Source organism: Pteropus alecto, unplaced genomic scaffold, assembly GCF_000325575.1.
Source record: "Pteropus alecto unplaced genomic scaffold, ASM32557v1 scaffold338, whole genome shotgun sequence".
NCBI classification, from domain to species: Eukaryota; Metazoa; Chordata; class Mammalia; order Chiroptera; family Pteropodidae; genus Pteropus; species Pteropus alecto.
In genome coordinates, this window is record NW_006441995.1 from 3,748,761 (window position 1) to 3,774,898 (window position 26,138).

Here is a 26,138-nt window from a genome sequence, read left to right on the forward strand (position 1 = left end):
TACTTAAACCTCAAAATGTGGTTAATTAGAAATGTGCAGGGGCACAGGTAATACAAATGTGTATCTCTTCTTTTGTTAGTATATACACTGCTATAGACCAAATGTTTGTGTCGCCCAAAATTCACAGGTTGAAAACTAATCTCCAGTGTGATAATATTTAAAAGTAGGGCTTTGGGGAGGTGATTAGACTCTGGGGGCAGAGCCCTCATGAATGGGATATGCACCCTTGTAAGAGAGGCCCCCGAGAGCTCCCTCCATCTTCTTCCAAGTAAGAAAACTGAAAAAACAGCCATGTATGAAAGAGGAAGTGGGTTCTCACCAGACACCCAATCCGCCATCATTTTGATCTTGGACTTCTCAGCCTCTAGAACTGTGAGAAATAAATTTTTGTTGTTTATAAGCCACCCAGTCTGTGATATTTTGTTATAGCGGCCCTAATAGATTGAGACACGTGTATCATCAAATTTATTTATTTATTTTAAGTTGCAGAAACTCTGGAGTGAGAGTTGTCAAATCCCAGCATAGAAATTTCAGGATTTATTGCATTTCATCAACATTTAAAACAGAGTGCCTGGCACTTGGGGGTGGTGGGAGGAAGTAGCGTACGTATGCTTCTACTTTAGTCTGGGTAACCAAGAAATTAAATGTGTTCCCCACAAATAATTTTACCTAGTGAGTCCTCCTTACCATGCAAGAATTGAAAAACCCATTGATGTATATCTATGACAGATATATCATCTATTTGTAAAATGAAATTTCATTTGAAATCTTTGAAAATTAGATTGAATGTATTGTCACTAACAAGTAGCTCACAGTCTGCATTCTGTAAGTAATTAAAAATTCTTGTTTATAAATGTGTAAAGTTATTGGAACTATTTGATTGTTTAGGAATTGTCAGGGTTTTTTTTCTTGTTGCTGTTGTCTTTGCTTAAACATTCTGTCTTTGATCAAAGGGATTATAGTTCCTCGGGGCTGTGGATAGGACAAAGTTATTGATTATGAACTTATAACAAGTTCTGGTTTCCAAATTTGACTTAAGGTTAATTTTTTTTATTTCATCAGGAAATGCATTCAGAATATTCTCGATAGTGTCAAATTTTTGTCTTCTAATAACTGGTTTGTTATTTTCTGAAAAGACCAAAAGTTTTCTGGACTACATCTAGTCATTGAAATGGATATTCAAATTATATAATTCGCCTTGGTATTATGTTGGTTTATTGGTAAATAAACTAAGGCAAAATATTTCTTCTAGATAATGAAACAGGCTTTTCTATATAATCCATAAGTTGACTCAACAGACAAAACCAAAGAGGTACATTAGTGTGTTTTGCATTGCGAATGAAGGGAACAGGATTCTAATTTAGAGAAGCCTATAGAAACAGTATAACACGTGACTGAAATAATTTCCTTTTTTTTTTTTTTTTGTATCCCACAAAAGATCAGGAAATTATCCCTCCTACCTTAAAAATCTGTAATTGAAGAGGAGGAATAATGTGATTTTTTTGAAATAATAACTCTCCACTAGGTCAGCTGCAATCAGCTTCACAGACACTTGAGAATTTAGCTCTCTCTCCTCTGTAAAGTGTGCTGCATAACCGAGGTGGTTTCTTTCTTTCTAAGACCCTGGGTTACAGGAGCATTTTTCATCATGCTTCACTAAAACACCTACACTGATATTTCTACTTTTAGCCTTATTTTTACAGTATTTCTGAGTTGTCTGATCATCTTTCAAATGATTAAGTGATAAAGCAATCAAAAGAGAGAAAGGGATGGTAACACCAGTCACAGCGGTTGCTTAGATGTGGGAGAATGAAGCGAGTAGCTTATTCCGCGCCCACATCACAGCATAGTGGTCAGAACTCAGTGGGTTACACACAAACGTGTCAACCTCCCACACCTGTAACAGGGACAACTCTTCAGAAATTCAGTCATGATAATTTGTCCCATATTTCAGTTTTCCATAACAAACTCAATTTTAATTTAGGTATCAAATCCTCTGAATAAGTAGGTGCCTCATAATCAATAACTTTGTCCTATCCACAGCCCCGAGGAACTAACTGTAGAAAACTGCACCCAGCAGCCTTGGAGAACCTTGGGGTCACATGTGCACTTGGGCTAATTTCTCAGCAGGACAGTTAGCCCATGCAGTAGTTGTCACATTACTGCAGGAGACATGTCCAGTTACAAGAGTCACCATATTCAGGAAAGTCCAAAGCTATAATGTCCACCTCAGGTACGTAGAATTGCTTCTAGTCAAGATTCAGTTTAGAATCCAGGGTCATTTTATCATGGACAATTTTGCCTAAAAACAGGGTTGACATTTTACTCTGATCAGGTTACCAGGGGAACAGAGGTAGCAAGTTAAGAAAAGGTCAGATTCTGACACACCTATGGAAATGGAATATGAGAAGAAGTGCAGTTTTGAAGATATTTGTGATACTCGTGAGACAATCCAATAACGATGGCATGTTAGCAGTTGGGTAGTCCTGGAACTCAGAGATCTTGACTGGAAATATAAATTTGGGAGTTATTTGCATATAAGTGATATTCAATGATCTCATCTAGAGTGAGAAGAATATGGAGTGACAAGAGAAGAGGGTCCAGGATGAAGCCTAAATCTAATATTAAGAAATCTGATAGTAGAGTAGGGCTGAAGAGAAATGGCTCAGGAGTTAGGAGAAAAATCCATGAGTGCCATGTAGCAGAAGCCTGTAGAATAAAATGTCTTCTTTTAAAAAGAGGATGTGCTCAACTTTATGAAATGATGCCAAGATGATGATTAAAGAGTGTTCATTGGCTTTGTCAACCTAAAGTTATTGGTGCAATAGAATGAGCATTTTTTTTGTAGAATGGTGAGGGCAACAACCAGATGGATTTGAAAAGGAAAATAAATGGAAAGTAAGAAACTGTGTTGAACTCTGAGTAAACGTGTCTCTGATGAAAGTTTATGTACTGTGTATCTTATAACCAATTGTATTAAACAACTGTGGTCTCATCTAAACACAAATTATACCTCAAAATGAGTTTGTCATATTGTACTTGATTCTACTGGTAGGAGATTCACATTTCTGGTCTTTGAGAGTTTGCTTTCCATCTCTAACCCATGCTTGCAATTTCTTAAGGATCTTCTCAGACCTTGCTGTCTGGAGGCAAAGCCTCTATGTTTTCGCCAGAGTTAAATGACTGTAACAAAAGGCTTGTGTTCCTCACCATGGCAAGTGTTCCTCTACTGCTGCTGCACCTGTTACCTTGAAGCCTCTCTGTATTTGCATTAGCATTAACCACTATTAGACTTGGTTTTCCTTGAGCTTCCTTCTTCTCTACCAATCATAACATTCACTTTCAGGGGCTACCCTTCCTCTTTTTATACTTGTCCTCGCAAAGAGATTTAGGTTTCCTAAATCCTTGGGAACTCAACAAATCAGTGCCAATTTTTAATGTAAATGTTTTATTAACAACTATGCTATAGGCATTGCTCTAGACACTTTTGGTCAGGGTCTTGCTGACTACCTCAGCTGTCATAATTGTCCAATCACCAGTCACAGACCAGTTTAATCATGCCCAGTACTGACTGCAAAATAATCATTATTCCATATTTTTAGTCTGACAGAATCCCTCACTCTGCACTGATTATGTTGACTTATCAGTAAGCTTTATTTGAAGAACTCTGTGCTCTATTGTTTAAGGAAAATACAAGGTTCCATTTATCTAGCTCCCACAGTTTGGGTTGAGCTCAATTCCCTCTATATTAAAGAATTTTTAAGATTATACATCCAGGATACAAATATCATTTCCAAACTTTGATGACTGTACACCATTATAAGTATATAAGTAGAAAAAAATTTACTTATGTGTTCTACTACTTTCTCTACTTTGAACAGTATAATGCATATGCTAAAAATAGAAATGAGATGATGAAATAAAATAAATATGGGTAAAATTTATATTTACTTCTAGTCACAGCTTTCAAAATTTGCTCCTTTAGATTCTCTTGGTCATAATTTATCTTGCTCGGTGCTCAGAAGGTGTTTCTAATGTAAACAATTATGTTTTATGTTCTGGGGAATTCTCCACCATTATCTCTTTAAACATTGTTTCTCTGCCATTCTCTGTATTTTCTCCTTTCTGAATTTGTGACAAATGTATATTGGATTTTCTGAATCTTCTATGCCTCCTAACTCTTCTTTCATATTTTCCATTTCTTTATCTTTGTTCTGTGTTCTTTCAGTTCATTATTCTCTCCTCAGCTCTCTCCAGTCTTTATTCAATCTATGTAATTGTGTTTTATTTTTATTTTAGTAACTTCTTGTTTCACTATCAATTGTTCTTGTTTATTATCATCTATACTTTTTTTGGAGGGGGGTGTTTCTATTCCATTTTATCTTTTAAAGGATATTACAAGTATTATTTATTTATTTATTTATTTATTTATTTATTTTCATATTGTTCAACGATCATTCTTTTGGGGATGTAGATTTCTAAGCTTGCTAAATCTAGTGCATGTTTTTCATAGTATTGACTTTCTCAGGCACTTTTTAGGCAGATCACTTTTTATGTAACTCTATAGTGGTTTCATGGAGGCCCAAGCATTGTCATTGGAGTGCCCAGAAATTAAACCCTGTAAAAAAAAACTCAGCTAAAGGACCTAATTTTATGTTCTTCAGTTTCAGTTCCTATGTGCCCCCATGAGTTTTTGTCTTTTGTTTATTTATTTATGTTTTAAGCATTTTTATCTGTGGTCTCCAGAGATTTCTTTTTCAGAAACATTCAAAATATTTGTGTTTTCTTAATTTTTGTAAGTATTTACCAGTATTTTTTATGAGTTTAGAGCAGATGGGAAAAGATTCAGCATGTGCTCAATTTCAATTAACTGTCTTGAACCAGAAGCCTTGTCCATGGCCCTTGTCTCAACTTTGTTTTCAATCCAATAATCAGCCAGGGGAATTTAAAAAAAGAGAGAGAGGCTGAGTAAGGAAGAGACTCAGAATCTCTTAGAGATACCCAATCACTGCATGTTCTAAAATGATATTTTAAGCAGACCTAAGAACCAGAAAACGTGTCTGTGGTTTGAAAGCCGGACCAGCCATTATGAAGATCTATTCTTAGCTCTGCTCTTGACTTTCGAAATAGCCTGGGGTAAAAGCTGCTGTCTCAGCTCCCTTATTGATTTTTCTTACCAACCTCAAAAGACCTATCCCCTCAATTCAATTTGAAAATATACTTCTGCTATAAAATTGGCTAAGAGTTTTTAAACCTCAAATTTTCCTACTCCACACAAACAAGATCTTGAATAAGAAAATAAACTACCCATTTAAGTCTTTTCTTCCTTTTCTCCTTTTTCTTCTTCTGCAGGCACCAAAAGAAACCCATTTCTTTCACTTTTCTCCTTAGATCTCATTAACCAACGCTTAAAAAAAATAGTATTGCTCTCTTTCATGCCTTATTTTCCTAATCTCTTAAAGTCCTGTAGTCTCCAAATAGAACTAAAATTCTTGTAAGAATTTGACTTTAAAATACTATGTAATTGTTTAATAAAAGCATATTTTAAAAGTCAGAAAAAATTTTAAAAGATTTCATTGAAAAGTATTTTCAAATGTTAAGAAATTTGAGCACGGGGCTGAAAAGCACATCCAAAATTGCTTGTAAGGCTAATAACTGAATCTAGTAATGTGAGAAGAAAAATCATAGGTACTTACAAAAATGTATCATATTTACATTTTTATAAAACAGCAGTAATTTTTTAAAAAGTTATGATCAATGAAATAATGAGTGAGAAAAAATTAGGGTGTATTTTCATCTGTGCCATACTTATATGTCATTTTGGTAGGAAAATGTTCTTTCTGTATCATAACATAAGCTGTTTTTATTACTTTTCTTAGTGGTATGAGTCATAAATTCATCTGTTATATTTTTTTCACCCTTACAAAAGGTTTTGGGCACCAACAGAGCTTATCCACAGTTTTTACCTTCTTAAACACCTTGTTTCTCTTGGTGATATGGAGAATGAGAATGGCGGGACCAAAAGTGTTAATAGACTGATAAGAACTGGTTTAGAAAGAACTCAAAAAAGGCCTTGTTGGTGTGGTCCAGACCAGCGACTCTGTCCAGTGATTTTCCTAGCCAAGGTATCATTTAGAAATATATGATGTGGAATTAGTTTAGGAAATATGGCAGATTAAATAATGTTTATCTCCATCCCCTTTCCAGATTGGGGGAGAGGGGTGTTAAAATTACAACAATAATGACAATGTAAAAGGAAACAAAGAGATACCAATAAATACCTGGAAGATAAAAAGTGATGAATTCATGAATTATAAATGACTTAAAAGAGCAGAGGAAATTGAAATCTAAGGCCCTGCAGAAGAGGATACTGATGAGAAGAAAGACGGTCATTCCACAGAACCCTGAAAAAGTAGAGAATTTAGGAACATGAAGTATCATGGAAGATGCAATGAGACAAGCTGAAAATGAGGGGAGCATTTGTCAAAAGTCTATGAATCAGAACAATTAGACCCATAGGTCTCATCTTCCATCCCAGACAACTGAGCAAGGATTCCACCCCCCAAACTGGAAGGAGGACAAAGATTTTGCTCAGAAGAAATTTATCCTGGAGGAGCATGTGTATGGAGAAAATCGAATGTGGACAAGTGCCACTCAACATTTGTGGAAATCCCAGCTCTGTTACTGGCTTAGTTCCCCCGTAATGCTAGAAACCTAAACAGGCAAAAGACTAGAACGTTTTTTTCTGAATAACCTGGAGAGTTTCTGAGAAAAAAAAAAAAATCCACAAAACAACCTGGGGAGATGTCTACCTCAGTGAATAGACACACTTTCCATCTGATCACCTTAGAGTGAATTCTAATAGTTGATAAACTGCTACTTCAAGCCCCCCCCAACATATACTTCATCATCATCACCGCTATCATCATCATCAGCAGCAGCAGCAGCAGCAGCAGCATCGTCATCATCATCATCAAGTTTCCGATAAACTATTATCTGGTCTCACTCTTAAATATGAGTGGACATCCATAGATAACCAAATAACTGAATGAAGTCTCCAACATGAAAGAGAGAGACCAAAAACAAATGAGAAAAGGAATCTATAAGGACACGGGATCTTTATAAAGGAACAGTCAAGAAGAACAGGGAAGAAATTAGCAAAGACGCAATAAAGGAAAATTTCTGAGAGCTAAAAACATTAAGTTTATAGATTGAAAAGGCCAATAATTATTTAGAAGAATGTATGAATGAAAGGAAATCATCATCAAAGTTCAAAAAACACTAGAGATAAATAGGCGTTCCTAAGAGTTAACAGAATTTATTTACAAACAGGTCATACAGAGTCAAATGACATTTTATTTCTTAAAAGTAACACTGATGCTAAAAGAGTATGCCTCCAAAATGTTGAGTTAAAATAACTTTTAACTTAGAATTCTATGCCTTGCCAATATATCAATCCATTACGAACACAAAATAATATTTTCTGACATGCAAGGACTCAAAGTTTACCTCTTAAATATCCTTAGTATATTAAAATGATGAAGGCACAGAATTCTGGGTTTGAATGCTGACTCTTCCGCTTTCTAGCTGTGTGCAATTGAGAAAGTTATTTAACCTCTATGTACCTCAATCACCTCATTACCTGTAAAATGGAGATAATAATAGTACCTATCTCATGAGCATATTAGGATTCAGTGAGTCCATGCTTATAAACAGTGCCTGGCACATAATAAATGCTAATTAGTATCATCATTATCTTTATTATATCACAGAAGATACAGACAGTGCCCAGGATATAGGAAATTCTACACAGGGTTAGAAAAAGTAAGTCCAGATGAGAGTTGCACATCAGATCTAGAGAGCAATCCATACTATAACAGGAAATTACAGTGCTCAGGAGTGAGATGTGCAAGGGAAAATGGATCTGATGCACTATTTGGTACTGCGAGCATTTGGAAAAATTATTATATCAAGTGACAAATCTTTGTGACTATTTGGAACATAATAGCCATAAACATTAAAAAAAACAACAATTTTTAAAAATGTGATCTTTAGCTTTAGAAAAAAACTGTATGAAATATAATCATAGTGCATCACTTGGCTTACTAATGAACAACAGGTACCTAGACATAGGAATGTAAACACCAATTAAATGATTTAACCAGCAATGGTAATATAATTATAATGAGAGGATGATAAGGAGTGGAGGTGGGAGGCAGTTAGGGGTCAGTAAGAGAGCTAAGCCCTCAAGAACTATACCAAGAAGTCAATAGATGTGCCTAAAATTGACAAATCAGTAAGCATCAATATAAAATTACTATTTGGATGTAAGTATCAGAAGATGTACTTAAAAGGAAGAGTGGTTTCCTTTATAGGAAAGGACCGGATGGAGACAGGGGATTTCTTTTCAATAAAAGCCTTTTTGTACAATATAATTTTTAATTATTACTTTGTTTTCAAACAAATTTTCATAAAATAACAAGGTAAAAACTAAAAATAATAACTAAAGAGAATCATGGCATATAAAAATGCATTCATTCACTCAAACATTGAACAGCTACCAGTAATTTTAGATCCCGATTGTGTCAAAATGCATAAAAGAGTCCTAAACAAGAAGCTCACAAACCAGCAAGGGAATCCAACAGAAAACTCTTAACAGGAGAAAGTTTGATAAATGTGATAATAGAAATATGAATAAAGTATTTTGGAGAACAGGTAACAAATCCATTTGTTCTTCCTAGGCAGGTGAACTTTTTAAAACGATGTTTTGAACAAAGACATACATTACAAAGGTCAAAAGGTATGAAAGAGTATATAGGGTGAAATTTAAATCTCCTTCTCATCCCTGGTCTCCAACAACTTTTCAACTTCTAAGAGGCAATGATTGTCACCTATTACTGTATATCATTCCAAACATTTTCTATGCATTTCGAACATGAATCTAAATATATTCATATATAAGCATTAAAAATATACTTACATACAAATGATTGCACATAATATAGATCTCTGGCTAATAGTTTTTCACTTAATATACTGTGAAAATCATTCCATACTGGACATACAGAGCTGTCTTAGTATTTTTTTAAGTGCTGGCAGTGTTACATATTTACCATAAATGATTTCAACAGACCCCTAATGACAGATATTTAGGTTGTTTCCAACATTTTACTATTGCAAACAATGCTGAAACCTCTTAGTACATATATCACTTTGTAAATATACAAGTATATCAGTAAAATAAATTCCTAGAAGTGAACTTTCTAGGTAAAAACAAGTTTTAAAGTGTATTTATACTGAGAGTGACAGTTAACCTAATGTCAGATTTTAACTGGATAACTTAAGTGAACACCTGCAACAAAACCATATGGATTTTTAATAAAATGAACATTTTGATCATAAGTCTAGCTGAACTAATAAAGGTAAGAACTTTTCAGTGAGGCCATCTTCGAAGGTAAATGAAAAACCCTCCATACTTCACTAACCAAGGTTTCGGTGTTGAGAGTAAGCTTCAATTTGCCCATTAGATTTAATCTCTCAATTTTAACTCAGGTTCAATAGCAATATGATTATCAGACTTAACTATGGTTTTTCCTATTAAGGCATATAGAGATATTTGTTAGCAAAGCAAAAATATAGTTTATTTGCTTACACCCAAGGATACTTCCTTTTTCACATTGCTTTGATTCTTGTTGCCCTTTCTATATAGCTAGCTTTTAATGATGATCACATTTTCTTCCCTCTTCCCTTGACAACCAAAACTCCAATCCCAGAAAAGTGGACGGAATTAAAATTTAGAACTATTTCCCAATTAAAATGTAAGCTACTAAATGTAGTGTGTTCACAATTTAAAGTTTAAATTGATAGCTATACTTAAGCAGTCCTATGGCATAAAGGATACTTTATCTGGTTACAAAATATTTATTGTTGAGGCAGTTTGCTTCTGACTTTTTCAAACTGCAATGATTTTTCTATTCCATAAATTTCAGGAACAGGCAGTATATTTTGTAAACATCAGTAGCTGCATCCAATCTACTCTGCTTGTTTTTGGACTCTTTAATAAGTGGACTATGGCTTAAGAACTGGTAAACAATTCTTTCTCTTCATTATCTAACTCAGTACCATTTTTCTCATGACTTAAGATTTCTTGGCCTACAAAACTCAGTTGAGATTTAAGGTGACAAAGAAGCATATAAACTGTATTACATTGTATGTGATAGAATTGAAAATGGCTGCATTATTGAGTTTTCGACCTAGTAGATTTCTTTTAAAGTCCTTAAATAATTAAAGCAGGCACTTACAAGAAAATAATTAAATAATCTAGACCATAATTTCTATATAATGAAATAACATGCTATCTTAACCCAGAATAGGCAGGCCATGTTGCTCCATTTCAGAGACGACATTGCAGTGGTTTAAGGGTTGGAGAAGTGGTGATAATTTTCAGGTTATGGTTTTGTCAAAAGAGAATGGGATTATTAGAGAGTTGATGATCTTCAGCTTTGTATCAGTGCCTTAATACTGGAGAGATTCACTGACTGACTAAAAAAAATACTGCTCACTGTAGATACTGATATAAATCCTAAGTTACAACTTCATTATAAAAGGACAATTGTTTTATTATGAGTAAAGAATAAAAATTTTTTTTTTGCTTTAAGAACATATTTTCAGAAAATAAAATTTATGGTTGACTCAAATATCAGCAATAAGATTGTGAGTAATCCAAATTAATAAATACCCCCTAAGCCTCTCCTATTTACTTGATATTTTACATGATACTTTATGCAGATTTATTTTTAAATATTTTATGTTCTAGCTTATTTTTAGCATCTAAAAAAATCTGCACATGAAGGAAAATATTCTAGATGGCAGGGGAAACTCTACCTGGGATTAAAAATTAGGATCTAAATTAGTCATAAAGTAGAAAACACAGCGATGGGTAATTGAGGATTAACAGTATCTCAACAGAATAAAAGAGGAACTCTGACATCTTGGGTCTCTAATGAATCAGCTTATGAACACTGAGATTTCTACAGCAGAAAGCAAAGTAGTGACTTGCTCCCTCGTATAAATTGATAGTACATTTATCATCCTTTCTTGGTACCAATGTGAACACTACAATGACTGAACTGGTAGTAGAACCATTCCATATTCAAGTTTCCTTAATAGAGGGAAAAGCACATAGGGGAACAGCCCACAGAAGCAACCTTGTCAATTACTACTGCACAATGATTTCGATGTCCCCTCTGGTCCTTTGGTGAAAACTTACAACAAAAGATCCCTTCTTTGTTAATTTCAAACAAACCTGACAATCTTTAGGAATCCTCACCACTCCTGGAGAGTGTGCAGAAAATAGTTAACTGCTATCCTTTGAAAGATGTTACAAGTTTCGCTTTTGGCTGGAATCTAGGAACCTGAATTTCAGGAGGGTTTCCATCATTTCCAGAATTAATGAGTGGCTCACTGTGCCTAAACTGTTTGTACAAACATAGGGCTTATGTTGAATGGCTGCTTTCCTTCTGGGTTTCTGGAATTTGATGCAAGCCAGCCAGAGGATGCCTGTTTGATCTGCCCCCAATATAAAACCGAGGTGTTGAATCTCTAACAAACTCTGGTTGGCAACATCTCAAATGTGTTGTCACCACTCATTGCTAAGAGAATTAAGCATGTTCTCTGTGCCACTGCTGGGAGAGAACCATTGTAAGACTGTGCTTAGTTTTCCTAGATTTTGCCCCATATGCCTTTTTCCTTTACTGAGTTTAGTTTGTATCCTTTCATTGTAGTAAATCACAGCTGTGAGCATGACCATATGCTGAGCCTGTGATTCCTCCTAGTGAATCGCTGAACCTGGGGTTGGTCTCAGGGAACCTAACACAGAGAGTAGATATTCTTATTATCCACACATTACAGAGAAGAAAAGTGAGGTGCAGACAGGTTAAGAAAATCCCAAAGTTTTCAAGGCTTTTAGAAAGGATCAAAAATTATTCTAGGGGACAGAACAGGACTTAACTCTCCAATCTTCTACTGTTTTTGAGTTGGTTGTAAAATGTAGTTTCCATAGATTTCTCTGTTGTACCAGTACTCAGTGACAATGTTCTTCATGTTTCCTGCTACAAAAATGTACCGCTGGATAGACCAGGGGTCAGCAAACTATAGACCATGGGGCGTCTGTTTTTGTGCCTCCTGCATGCCAAAAATGCTTTTACACCTTCAATGACTAGAAAATAAGGCAAAATAAGAATAATATTTTGTGACTTTAAAACTTTGAGAAATTAAAATTTGAATATCCGTATATGATAGTTTATTGGAACCCATCCATGTATTAATTTACAAATTTCTATTGCTGCTTTTATGCTACTTGGCAGAATTGTGTGGATACAAAGACTGCATGGCCCTCAAAGTCCTCACAGAAAAAATTTGAGACTGCTCCTCCTCTAGATCCTTCATGTTCGAGGCCATCCTATCCCAGCTGACCTCCTGTCACTTGTACTGTCCTCACCTCTCACATATCATTTTTCTAGCCCTGTAATTTTGAGCAAACTCTCTCAATCTCCTAAAATCCAGAGCCCATGTTTTATAGATCTGATTCTGTGTACTTCAAGAAAAAAAAAAATTTCTTTTCTCTGGGCCTCAGTTCCCTCACCTGAAAATATTATTATTATCTTTATAGCATAATTATGAAAATTAAATGAAATGACATAGGTAAAAATCATTTAGTTCAAAGTAAGAACTCAAGAAATGATACATTTTACTACTAGTAGTTGTAGGTTGCATAATATCTAATAATCTTTTTATCTCTTAGTGCAGAACTTATAATAGATGATCAATAAAACAACAACATGCTTTATTATCATGACATTAAGGAAAACAACCAGGATGTCACTAGGTGATTGAGAGAATTGGGGCCAATTCTTACCTTCTCTAGAGTTTCAGCATCCTTGTTGCTAATAGGCCTGTGACATTACCTGGTTTTCTATGAAAGGTACTTCAAAGAATCAGGTCCATCCTTCTCAGATCTGTGGTCTGAAAAGTTACTCGGGATCAAGATGTCTCCTACGTGATCCCTGAGATAGAACAACTTCCTTGTACCATCATTAACTTCCAAACTCTGGATTTCTCGGCATTGCAGCTTGCTCCAGAAAAACTCATCTAGGTATTAGAAGTCATTTTGAAGAGGCTGTCCTATATCTCAGTGCAATTTTCTACTTATCCGCCACAGACTCTCTCCTGCTTTTATCAGATTGTAACTGACCTAATTTGTAAAGACGCCAGTGAAAAGAGTCTCATTAAAAGCCTTCATCTTTTTAGCAGCCTTTTTTCCTCCAAATGATCTAGGTCAGAATGGCCCAATACAAACAGCTGGAAAAAATTACAAAGTCACTCAAGAACCTTCTGAAGGGAGCTTGCAGAGAGTGGAGTCTCTAAGGATTGATGGCTTAAGCGTAGTTGCATGGGTAAAAATACTTTAAGAAAGGTCTGCAAAGTATAGCACTGTATACTCTCCATTCCCTTACAGAAAAGTTTTCTTAAGAATTCCTAGTCACTGTACTTTAGATTGATAATACCTGTAATTCAGGGGATATTTTATTTTGACCATTGTTCTTCATGTAAAAAAAGGTACAATGAAACAGTTCCCAATAATAGAATCATTCAATCAATATTTATCAAGTTTTATCCTGTATAAAACACTACAGCTATGAAGGATACATCAGTTAGGTATTCCCATAATAATGCTGCATAACAAATAACTTCAAAATCTCAGTGGCACGCAGCAACAAGCATTTACTTCTTGTTCACAAATTTTAAGTGGCTGAGAAGGCTCAACTTCAGACAGCAGTGATGTGCATGTCTCTGCTCCACATATCTCTCATCTACCTTTTGAGACTGGCAGGCTACCCAGGGAAAACTACTCAAATAGTAACGTCAGAAATGTAAGAGGGAGGCCTCTTTGAGGCTGATGCTCAGAACTGGCATACTACATCTTCTGTCCTGTTCTCAGGAAGTCACATGGCCAATTCCAAAGTCAAGAGGTAGGGAAGTATTCTCTGCTCAAAATGAGGTATGCCAAGTGGATGCATGAAGAGGTGAAGTACTGGGACCAATATTTCAATTTATTACAGAGTCATAAGATAAGATAGCCTCCTGGATCCTAGGGATCATCTAGTCTGAATCTTAAAATTTTAAAGACAAGAACTCTGAGTACCTGAAAAGTTAAATGACAGCTAGCCAGAGGAAACCAATGTTGTATTATGATGAATCACACATATCTGCCCTCTAAAAGAATAAGAGTTTAGTAATATAAAGTGAAATGACCCATTAAGGACACAAGAATGACTTTATCACATTTAGCACACCCCTCTCTCTTGGTAGACAACCTGCCCTATCAGAGAATGTGTTATGTTATGTCTCCCTCTCTGCCAGGTAGTGACAATTAGAGTCCCTAAGGGTAAGCTAGTCTAACTCTAGGACTCTATTAAAATGACCATTTGCTCATGAGTATAAACTACTTTTTCCAAAAGTAATTCAAATTATTTAGAAATAGAGTGCTATTTTTAGCCCTTCTTCTCCCTTTAAAATTACAACACAGGGCATGGAGCCCAGGCTCAGGGCACAATGATGCACTTTGTATAAAAAGTTAGAATGAAATCACCAACTGAATTGAGAAACTAAAATCCAAAGCCTATTTTATATTGAGAAATTAATGCACAGGGAAATGAAGCTAAATTAAGCCATTGAAAAAGAGATTCCCATTGCCCAAAACAGTCTCAGATGAAGTGCCTTGAGCTAGGAACCCTATATAGTGAAGTCTGAGTGGTCCTAGTTCCAAAGATCAAGGAATGCTGTGGTGTGGGATTCTCCAGACTTATTGATGTTCTAATATAAAGTCTTATTTGGCAGTTCTCACAATGTGATATTTTACATATTGCCTTAGAATTTTTCTCTAAACGTAGGTTCAAGGATGTTTCTTTCTCAGCTCCAGCTCAAACTCTCTCATTCTCCATTAGCTCTTATCCACTGCTCTGTCTCATTTCCAAATGTGTCAAACAATGAACACCATATTGCTTGAAACCTCGATGCTTTTTGCACATATTGACTCATCTGCCTGGATTTGCCCTGGACTCTCTGTTCTGCCTAGGAAACTAACTCAGCCTTAGACTTATGTTTTGTGGTGAGTCTTCCCTGTCCACTCCCGCTACTGCCTTTATATCACAGAGAAGCTAGGCCGATCCTTACTTAGGTTTTGTTTATACTATATCATCATTTTTTAACATGTGTGCTTATTCCAGAAAACTATGAACTACTTAAGGGTAGAGCTATCTTATTCATTTTGTTATTGTTGGCATAGAATCTGGAAGTGCCAAATAAGTCCTATAATGTAAATGGTCATTTAATGAATAAAAGAGAAGGAGGGAAGAAGAGAGGGAGGAGGAGGGGAGGATATACTACTTTCACACTACTAATCCTCAATAAAGTAGCTGTTCCACTTCAGGAAAAGGATGTCTTTTCCATTTCGATTCTGGTTTTATGAAGTTTCTAATGTAGGTAATTCTTCCTATTATATTTTGCAGAAGTTGATTTTTCTCTGTTATCAAGTGGGAGAGGTGAGTGGAAATGAGAGACAAAGCCAGATGGGTCAGAATCCAAATAGATAGTGGCTAGAAACATGGATCCAGAGCACAAGTGGGAGTGATCCAAGATACATGCCCTGATCAGGATTGGAGTGTGAGGCTCCTAGTGTAGGCTGGGCAGCTTGGCTTGCCTAGAAAAGGCAAGGAGTCAAGGAAGACAGTTTGCTGAAATGCTGCATTAATAACGGTAATCCTTCAAAAGTCTGATAAAGACCAGACGGTTGAGTAGTTATCTTGGGATGACTTTCATATATCATGGCTAAAGATCTAATATATAATGATCATAACAAACTGATTATTACATTCCCTTTTCATGTGGCCAAGTTATTTATTGGTATTTACTTATTTTTGAATGGAATTGTTGGCTATTATTAAAGACATTTGTATCACCAGTAAATTATGCTTTGTTTTGTTATTTGGCAGGTGCACAAGGCTTACATTTGCATTTTATACTCAAGATCTAGACTCACTCAATATTGCCACATGCTAATCTAAAACTGTTTAGGGACTGACACAGATACATAATAAACCACTATAACTAATAATAAGTCATGAATTCTCAAAAAAATTTCTGCTATGGATATCATCCAATGTTTGGCCCATTACCAGAACATATAATCACACGCAGTTAATATCTAGATTAAGGAATCATAATTTAAATAACTACAATATCTTACTTATCTAGAAGTTACCACTCCTATGATCTTAATTATCTAAACATCATCAATAATACTTTTAATTATTTACATTGAAAGTATAGAAAATAAAAAAGACCTATCAGTATTAAAATAGAAGTGATAAAACTTATATAACAAAGGTGATGAACTTTACTTGATTAAACATCCCTCAGAGTTTACTTACTTCCAAGTACAATTGTAATCAACTGAGTTAAATTCCTCTTCAGCTAAGAGAAAATAAACAGCTAAGAGAAAATAAACTGTATGAAGGAGTGTAACTAGGTAAAGAAAGTTTTCTGAAGGCAGGACACTAACAATACAAAGAAATGGCAGCCAGAGAAGAGAGATCAGAACTATAACAATCAGATTCCTTGACGAATTAAACACAGAAATACCATACAATCCAGCAATTCCTCTTCTGGGAATATACTCAAAAGAAGTGAAAGCAGGGACCTGAACGGAAATTTATGCACGCATGTTCACGGCAGCATTACTCACAATAGCCAAAAGGTAGAAGCAGTACAACTATCTGTCAACTAATGAATGGGTAAACAAATTGTGGTATATAAAGACAATACAATATTATTCAGCCTTAAAGAGGAAAGAAATTCTGACACATGCTACAGCATGGATGAACCTTAAAAACAGTATGCTAAGTGAAATAAGCCAGGACAGAAATTATATAAGTCCACTTATATGAGGTACCTAGTGTAGTCAAATTCATAGAGACAGAAAGACAAATGGTGGTTGCTAGAGAATGAAGGGACAGAGTAGGGGGGGTTAGTGTTTAACAGCTACGGCGTTTCAGTTGAGGAAAATAATGATGGTGATGGTTGTACAACAATGTGAATGTACCTGATGCTACAGAACTACACACTTAAAATGATTAAATTAGTAAATTTTATGTTGTGTACATTTTACCACAATAAAAAAATGTAATAATCAAATACAAAACCTAAAAGACATAGATGTCTGGTCCAATGAGTATATGCACAAACAGGTGTACACACACCAATAGCTTCTTCTGAATATCTTTGTATGATATACAGTTCAATAATTGATGCTAATTGTAATAATCTCATATCATAAAAATGATTAAATTATAATGGTCCTCAATATTCTGCTGAGAGAGAGAGAGGGACAATGGAAGTGGGAGGAATGGTCCTTAATTTTTTTTTTGTTCAAAATAGTTGAAATTAACCATGGTCTTAAAGGAGCAATTCTATAATTTTTAAAAAAAATAACCCTTTGAGTTCATCACATTTAAATGTTAGCCAATATTTGCCAAAGTATCTAATACATTGCTAGAATATAGAATATAATCATTAAATGTTGGCTCCATTTAACACTTTTTTTAAATGGAGAAAAAGTTTTAGTAAAATTTATTTATTTAATTTTAAAAAATTAGAGCTTGTTTTAAAGTTTGGAAAACTGGATCTGTTATGACTGTCAGCAAATATCACATGGAAATCAAACCATTTTAGAGAGACAATAGCCAAAGCTTTGTCATATTTGGTTCTGAATTCTGGTGAGAAAGATTCCTTTCAGCAAGAATAAAAATGATTTTACCCAAACATTAGCCAAGAAAAATCCCCTGAAAGCAATATTCTGGGAAAGGTTCTAAACTCTCGATAAAAAAGCAATCAAAATCAAAATGCCGTCTCCCAGGTCAAGGACCAATGCATCACCCATTAAGAGGTTCTTTGAGCTTCACCACACAGCAATGTCCTTCTGAATGTAACACTGGGATTTAAAGTTCCACTTAAGCACTCATGAGGTTGATGTAGCTGCACTGAACATTTTTCTCATTTATAACATTTGCTTTTTTCTCATCTGATACAAAATGGTGTGATGGCATTTTACAGCCAGGGGTAGGGTACAAATTAAAAAAACCCAATTTGAGGTTCAAGGCATAAAGCAAACTTTTAATCTCACCCTTGCTAAATTTAAGTACCATTAGGCTTGCCGCTTTACTTGTTTAAAGATTTAAGAAAATACCTAGACACATTTTTAAAGTGATAGCATGAAGGAAAAGTAAGTTAAAATATTAAAATGCATGAATAATGACTTTCTAAAAGAGCTCAAGTAAATATGCACTTAACGACAAATGATAACACAGAAGATAATTTATAATTATCAATGAAGAGAATCCTCGAAAAATAATAAAGATTGCTACTCTAGACCTAGGAGTTTTATCCAGGATATAAGATCTAATTTAAAAAGAAGCCTTGGACTGAGAAACTTGACAGCTATCTGTCTCCGTCACCTAATATTTGTGTGAGCCCAAGTATTTAATCTCTCTGCACATATGTAAAATGGAAATAATATTGACTGTACAGGATTGTTTTAAGGATTAGAGTTAACATATGTGACTCTCAGAAGGCAGGCTCTTAGCAAACGGTATTATATTTGATATTACTGTTATCTCTTCCTATGAACATACTGCTATAGTACTTTATGCTAGATTTCCTGGAACTGTGCTTCCGCCTGCATGAGAGCTTTCTAGCCTAATGAAGATGAGCCTCATTATTCTTTGGCAATCAAATACATGGAGCAAAATTGTCTTTCCATCATATCTGAAACAATATCCTTCAGACTTCTAGGGTACAGGGTGACCCTAAAACTCAGCAAGTATTCTCCAACTAAATCAACAGCTTCTAAAAGGGCATGTAACAGAAGAGACTCTTTCTTTCAATATTACCCTGGTCAGGATATGAAGTTGAAGGCACAGGTAAATAAAGAGTGTAATATGATTTCAAGTAACTGTCACCAAGTCCAGAAGGAGACTGCAAAAGAAACTGAGGCCATATGTGAAACAAGGTCGACAAAAGGGCAGGAGGCTTCTGAGATGAGCATCTCAGCCATGGCCTCCCTCCCTTCTCCCATCTTCCTTTGTGAAGATCAGGAAGTGAGTCCACAAAACATTCCTCAGAAAGGTGGAAAGGTCAGGCCTTCAATTGGATATTTGGGACTATCTAAAATAAAGACTAAAATTTTTATTATTTAATTGGCTATTCAGGGCCCAAGTCACGTAATGACCTAAGAGTGTTTATGGGAGCATATGACGGGCCCCAACCTTTGTGCTCCTGTGCCAAATTTCAATGTGAAATGAAAAGTGAAGTCCTGCAAAAAGACTTGTTTCGACCTGGAGCTCAGGTATTTCGATAAAAGTTAACATCATCCTTTGATTTAGGTGATTTCTTCCAAAGGGTTTTTTACTCTATAGTTGTTTATGGCTTCCTTTCTACTACTGAATAGAATTACCTTATCTAGTTTGTTTATTTCCATTTCCAGCCCCTAGAACAGCCTGAGACATATTTAGTGTTTAGTATGTTACTTCTGAATGAATGAATTCTGATTTCATCCAAGTTGTAATATGGTGCCAACAACTCCAGCCAAGAAAAGAAATTGTTTCTTGGGAGGTAATTCTGGGCAACGTGAATCCTAAATATTTACAGACTCAGAAGATATTTCCAATATAAGGAATCTGAAAGCTTCCCATATATTATTTCATTAACCCTTATCAAAAGGATACTTCAGAAGACAAAGAATATTAGTCTGATATCACACTAAACAGGGACCTCAGAAAATAATGTGATTTGTTCATCTTCAATCAGTGAAATTGTGAATGAAATAAGAAGAGGGAAAATAAGATTTTTAGCCTCATATATGGGAACAAAGCTAAAGAAGCCCTTTCTTGGCGTTAGAGCCTCAAAGAATTACAAACACTGCAGAAAATTGCAGAGCAACCTCCAGGTGCTTATGTCAAAAACCGAAACACTTGATCTGACCAGGCAAGTTCATTTTTTTTCCCATTCGCGGTAAAAATAAATACAAATAAAAATAACATAAAACTTACCACCTTAACCACGTATAAGTGTACAGTTCGATGTGTTAAGTATATTCTCAGATCTCCAGAACTTATTCATCTTGCAAAACTGAAACTCTATTCACTTTAAACAACATCCCAGTACCCCCTTTACCCCCACCAGGCCCTGGTAATCACCATTCTATTCTTCGATTCTATGAGTTTGAGTATTTTAGATACGTCATATAAGTGGAATCATGTACTATTTGTCGTTATTTCACTTAGCACAATGTTCTCAAGATGCATCCACTGGGTAAGTGCATTTTGAGATCAGTTTCTACATATATTATTTAAAGCATAAAGGATCTCGATTAAAGAAAACCTGATATGATCCCATCAGGAGAAAACACAAATCTCAAATACCGGGCATTAAAAAAGAACCTGGAAAGCAAATACAAAATTTATAACAGGTTAGCACAGTCAAAGAAAAACTGGTCACCAGAGAGATCAGGTGAAACAAACAATGAGTTAGTTTTGCATTATCAATAGAATTAAGCAGGAAAGAATACTGGCCTGAGAACCAAAGGCCCTGAGTTCCAATTCTGATTCTCCAATTAACTTTAGAAGTGAGAGTTATCAAATGTCTCTGGGCCTTGAGTCTCCATCTTTCTTAAAAGACTATTGATGCACAAACAAGATAAACTATATATTTTTGTAATATCAAAAGTGGTTTATGGATGAAAGATAAAAATTATGTACATTTACTAGTTAAAATGGTGAATCTCATGTTATATATATTTTTACCATATTTTTTAAAAAATAAATTATTAAAAAATATATATTTAATACTTATATCTTGAAAAATTATTATTCAATTAGATCACATTTTGGAAGCAGAAAGTCATTATTTTATTATTTTCCTATTTAAATTAATAGTTATATGTAGGTATTTAGATTTTGATTTGCTGTTTTTTGCCCTCCTCTACTCAAAATACTATCAGCACCACAAACACACAAAATTATATAGTCTAATTTTACTGATCCTGGTATTATTATACATATTTTGTAAAGGCTCCAAATGTATTAACATAGAATCCTTTTCCTCTTGAGAAAGTAATGATTGATATCAAATTCTAATAGGTGAAGAAACAGACACAAAGATATTGAGTGGCTTATTCCTCTACAGAAGTCTAGACTGCCAGATATCACCACAAAAGGAGTAACGCCCATTTAATACATGCACTGGGGGGATGGGAAGTTTGTTCTACATGTATGATTTCCAGTGCTTCCAGGGTGATTTAGTAAAGTAAATTATTGATACAAATAAAGTGTGTGATTTAAGATCCTAACACACACACACACACAAACAGTATTCTAAAATATTTACATGCACACTTACTGAGCAACTGAGACCAAAGTCAGCGAGTCATGAATCACACACCTTTGAGTAACTTTTTGCAAAGTGTTTGCTCTTACATTTCTAGGCTTTTAAGTCTAGCAGTTTTTTTATTTTCCAATCTTTCATTTTATCAACATTTAATAAGCAGATACTGTTGCCAGATACTATAGTGAACCCCATTAAGTTGTTGAAATGGCCCTTAGATGAATTTTCCATTGACGTAATGTCTGAAGAGTAAGCGGGCCTGAGGGAGAAAAAATTCTTCAAAAAATTTCAATTTAGGGTTGTTGCTTTCTCCTCCAAGAACTTTGCTCGAAGTCATGCCCTCAAGGTCATTCTGGCATCTTGACTTCAGGAAAGCCCCAGGGGATCCCAGTCCGGATAATGGAATGATCAAAGCCAGGAGTCTGCACATCATCTATCACAGGAGGTCAGTCTCAATAATTACATTGACACAAGAGAAAAATAAGTTCCATCGACTGATATGGCAAAATATTGTTCTTAATCTAATATCCTTGGTAATAATATTTAGGTCCTAATTTAAAATGGGCTTTGTTCTTGCTATATTCAATTTTCAGTCCACATCCTGCCTGCCGGAAGAGATTGCTAAATCCTCCTAGGCAATTAAACAATAAGTAAAATCTTATTTAAAAAATGAAGGTAAAAGACTAAAAACACACTCTAGATGGAAGACAGGTAAGATAGAAATTGTGATGGGTGAGATTCGATTTATTCAGGGTGTCAAGAATTCATTAAGTAATTTTATAACTTATTCATAGAAAATTACGAGAGGTCAGGCACTATGTTAAATGTTTCACAGATTATTCTACTTAATTCACACAACAATCATATAGAGACCAGTACCATTCCTACCTCCATTTACATATAAAAAACTGATGTTTAAAGAAACTAACATATTAAAAATCATATAGTATCTTAGAACCAGTAAAGGCCTTTGACATCACCTGGCTCAAATGCTGTGTCCATGCAGATGCTTGGAAGATGATAATCCAACTTTTCTAAGCACTTCTACTAGAGAAAGTGAATTCACTACTTAAAAATCACGCTGATAAAAGGTTCTTCCCTTTCTTTCAGTTTGTCAAAACCTTCGTCCCTTTAAATCTTATTTTTTGGTTGCTTTAATTTAGAACTCCACAGACCATTTCCCTTCATATATTTTATTTTTATTTTCATTTCTTATTTATTTATTTATTTATTTTTAGGCAAGGCAACTCTTGGTTGACCTCACAGGTTGCAAGGACCTTGTCAGCTTACAATTCCTTATTTTTTATTTTTTACGCCTACAGCACCTGGTCTTCCTAAGTGGTCTCCCATCGAAGTACTAACCAGGCCCAACCCTGCTTAGCTTCCAAGATCAGATGGGATCGGGCTTGTTCAGGGTGGCATGGCCATAGATCCCTTCATATGTTTTAAGAGAGGTGGCATTATTCCCCTGTGATCTGGCTTGCAGAAACTTCAGAGTCAATTAATGGCTGGTAAAGCCCTACTACAATCCTGAGTCCTTTGCTCCCTGCAAAACATTGCAGCTTTCCAAAGTCTCAGCCTAGAACTGAGCACCATGTCGCAGATGGCTCTGCCCGGTACAGGGTCAGCCAAGCTATCACACTCCTTTCTCTACTAACTGTCTGGTGATGCAGCCTAAGAGTACTACTCTGCAATGTTACACTACTGCCTTATAGTCAGCTCCCAGTTGTCTATGTGCCTTAGGTCTTTTTCTTACAAACTACAGGTAAGTCAGGTTTCTGCCACTATGCTCTTTGATATTTTATATTTCAATTTTTTTTCAGCCCAACTCTTGTTAAAGCTCATTAGAATAGCTCCCATTAATCTTTGAGTTTATATGTCATTTTAAAATTTAGGCTTCGTCACCTAATATGTCAATCAGCTTTGTAACAACTGGGACTGGGAGTTTGCTCATAAATCACAGCAAAAGAGCATTCAGTTAGGCACAAGGCATTCTGGGCCTGGGCAGAAGGAACCACACAGAACTCTTCTCATCTTAGGATATGGGTATAATCTGGAGTTGAAGAACTTAATCTTAGAGAAAATAGTCTAGTCATCTAAAGTGGTGTCCAAAGCTGAGACTTGCACAAGCAAACTTCATACGAGGAAGTTCCATCTGGCTGAAGGTTCTCTGTGTTTCTGGGGAATCTGCTTGTAGATTTCCTATAATCTCTGTCCATATAATGGACCCTGTTCCCTCTGCTGGTCACTGTCCTGTCTGGATACAGATACTCTCCCAATCACTGTATATATCTGGCTAACGTCTTCTCCATCAATGAGAAGATCTATTCCCCTCCCTGGGCTATTCACATCTTCCCCTCCCACAACAGCCCATCTTTCTGTTTCCAGCAGCATCAGAGAAGCCAAGTGCTAGATACAGCGAGGTAACTGTTGAAATAGCCCTCTTCATATTCCTGTGTTTATGGTTGGACTGTTTCTGTAGCATAAGGCAGTGCTGAGCCTGAAAAAGGAAGAGAGAAAATTCAAGAAGCTTTAACTGATGGGAGGCAAGGCAAAAAGAAGCTTAAAGAGGCAGAAAAACAGGTAAGCTTTGCCAGGGACTCCATTAACAAAATAAATTAGGTTTACTAGACATGATGGCATAATTTTTAAAAGCTATATTTATTGACCACTTACTCTATGACAGGTATAATACAAAAAATTGTCCTATGTAACCCTTACCACAAATGTTGTGAGGTTGATACTGTCCTTGTCTCCATTTTAGAGCTGAGGAAACTCCTCTAACCAGCTGGGGAGTAACAGAGCCATGGCTTGAACCAAGTTTGTCCACAGCATCAACTGCCACACAGTTTTACAGATGTAACACCAGAGACCTGGCAGAGTTATGTAACTTGTCCAAGACTTGGTTGCAGATCCAGGACTGCAATTGGGGTCTTGTATCTTCCACATAGTTCACTTTTCACAATTTAAGGGGATTCCTTACCCAGGATGTGGATTACCATCACTTCCTTTTTTAATTACTCACAAATCATTTATGTATTACTATATAAAGTTGCTGAGATCCATTTTTCCTCTTTTGGAAATTTTGACATTTACACATCTTTACACCTCAGTTTTCACAACCTCTAGAAATAACAGTTTGGTTCTGTAATGTTTTTCGAGTTTCTTTTCCCCTTAGTACCTAGAGATATATACTGCCTTGGCACAAAAACGTGAACACATTAGAAAACATTTTTTCTTACTATCTTCTCACTTTTCTTCTAAAGATTATTCATCCTCACAGAAAAATTTAAGTAATTTCCTATAAGTCACAGAGCTAACAAACGGCAAAGCCAGGCTTCAAACCTAGGTATTCGAAACCAGAGTCTGCATTTTTAAACGATGCCTCCTCTGTCTAAATTAGGGAGTGCTTATTCCGTTTCATCCTCCATTAATTTCACACTATCTGTCCCAGGCAATGTTTTAGCCCTTCCTTGTACCACTTCTATTGTTAGGCATACAGAAGAGAGATCTTGGTACACTCTTATTGCTGTAGTCTCAGTCCTTTCTTGACATTAGCCATGCTGACACGTTTCTGAAATTAAAGCCAGCTCTTATATCTTTTGTAAATGGCATTTTAAATCTGTTATATTGGTTTCTAACATACATCCTCATTTTTTGCCTTTTGGCTATCACGTATACTTTTGTTTTCTTTTATTAGAATTTCCCATATTCCTTTACAGATGATAAAAATATCATAATGCATTACTCAATATAATTGTTGGGTTGAGAATTATTACTATATTTTGGCTAATAAGTCACTACGGAGATCACATTTGAATTACCAGCTTATGAATAAACAGAACATACAACTTAACCAAAGAAGTATTAAAGATTACATAGTTATGTTTTTCCTGAAGACGTAGTCCAATATGGTATTTCTTCAAAGTCTTTATTATGAATAATGCTTAATAAATCATTATTAAGCATATAAATGTAGAAATTATAAGAAAATTGGCTGAACACATAGTGCCATAATGACTGAAAACTGCTATATAAAACAAGTTATTTCACTTTATTCAATTGTCACGTATGTCATTCAAAAATGTTGGGTACAGTATACTTTTTATCAAAGTTCCTTGAGATCATCCCTTTGCTGAAATTAACTTAATTTTGGTCAGAACTTGTTGAAAAAATTGAATAATGGAGCTGAGTCGAATACTTTCTTTGGGTTGCCTTATTCTCAAATCAACAGAAAAAAAAGCCTTTGTGCAAATTCAGAGTCCTTCTATACTGACTTTAGCATTTGTTAGTCAACAAATATATTTTGTACGTTGACTATAAGCCAGGCATATTCTGAATACCAGAAAATATTCAGCTATGTCCTGTGTTCAAGAAACTTAAATTCTACTTAGTTGACAGATAATAAATACATAAATAAATAAAGCAGTTAATTGTTGCGACTCAAGCACTATGGAGAAGATAAACCAAGCAATTGTTAGAAAAAAATGGTGAGGATGGAGGTAAACTGCACTGGCTAACATGGTCAGGGACTGTCTCAAGGAAAAGGCTTCATTCGGACCCGCAGGCAGAAGAAAGAAAAAGCAGACTGGTGATAATCTGGAGTAAGACAAAAAATCTGCAGGGTATGAGGGCCAGAA

General features: G+C 35.3%; 1 protein-coding gene and 1 non-coding gene across 2 annotated transcripts in view; both read right to left on the bottom strand.

Annotated features, from left to right (window-relative positions):
• Positions 1-26,138, bottom strand: part of PLCXD3 (phosphatidylinositol specific phospholipase C X domain containing 3) — a 141,659-nt gene that overhangs the window by 101,811 nt on the left and 13,710 nt on the right. The gene's annotated exons all lie outside the window — the stretch shown is intronic.
• On the bottom strand, positions 22,812-22,930 carry LOC112486133. Its single transcript, XR_003048636.1, has one exon. It is a non-coding gene; the product is annotated as a 5S ribosomal RNA (ribosomal RNA).